The sequence below is a fragment of the Nanorana parkeri genome, unplaced genomic scaffold, assembly GCF_000935625.1.
Source record: "Nanorana parkeri isolate BGI_ZX_2015 unplaced genomic scaffold, ASM93562v1 scaffold379, whole genome shotgun sequence".
NCBI lineage: Eukaryota > Metazoa > Chordata > Amphibia > Anura > Dicroglossidae > Nanorana > Nanorana parkeri.
The window spans coordinates 122793-123493 of record NW_017306647.1 but is presented as its reverse complement, the minus strand read 5'-3'; positions in this window follow the sequence as shown (position 1 = coordinate 123493).

Sequence of the window (701 nt, the reverse complement as noted above, 5' to 3'; positions counted from 1 at the left end):
CATCACCCCCCCCAAACCCTGATGCTTCTCCATCAACCACCCCAAAACCTGATGCTTCTCCATCAACCACCCCAAAACCTGATGCTTCTCCATCAACCACCCCAAAACCTGATGCTTCTCCATCCACCACCCCAAAACCTGATGCTTCTCCATGCACCACCTCAAAACCTGATGCTTCTCCATCAACCACCCCAAAACCTGATGCTGTTCCATCAGCCACCCTAAATGGAGTGGTTAATGGAGAAGCATGAGGTTTTGGGGTGGTTGATGGAGAAGCATGAGGTTTTTGGGGTGGTTAATGGAGCCCCTCAGGTTTTGGGGTGGATGATGAAGCCCCTCAGTTTTGGGGAGGTTGATGGAGAAGTTCACCAACAGCCACCCCAAAACCTGAGGGTCTCCATCACCCACCCCAAGGTCCTTACATAATGCAATACAAATCCTCTGAAATACAGGTGAAACTCGAATAATTAGAATATCGTGCAAAGTTCATTTATTTCACTAATGCAACTTAAAAGGTGAAACTAATATATGAGAGAGACTCATTACATGCAAAGCAAGATAGTTCAAGGCGTGATTTGTCATCATTGTGATGATTATGGCTTACAGCTCATGAAAACCCCAAGAACCCCAAATCCACAACCTCAAAAAAGTAGATTATTACATGCAATCAATAAAACAAGGATTGTACATAGAACAATATC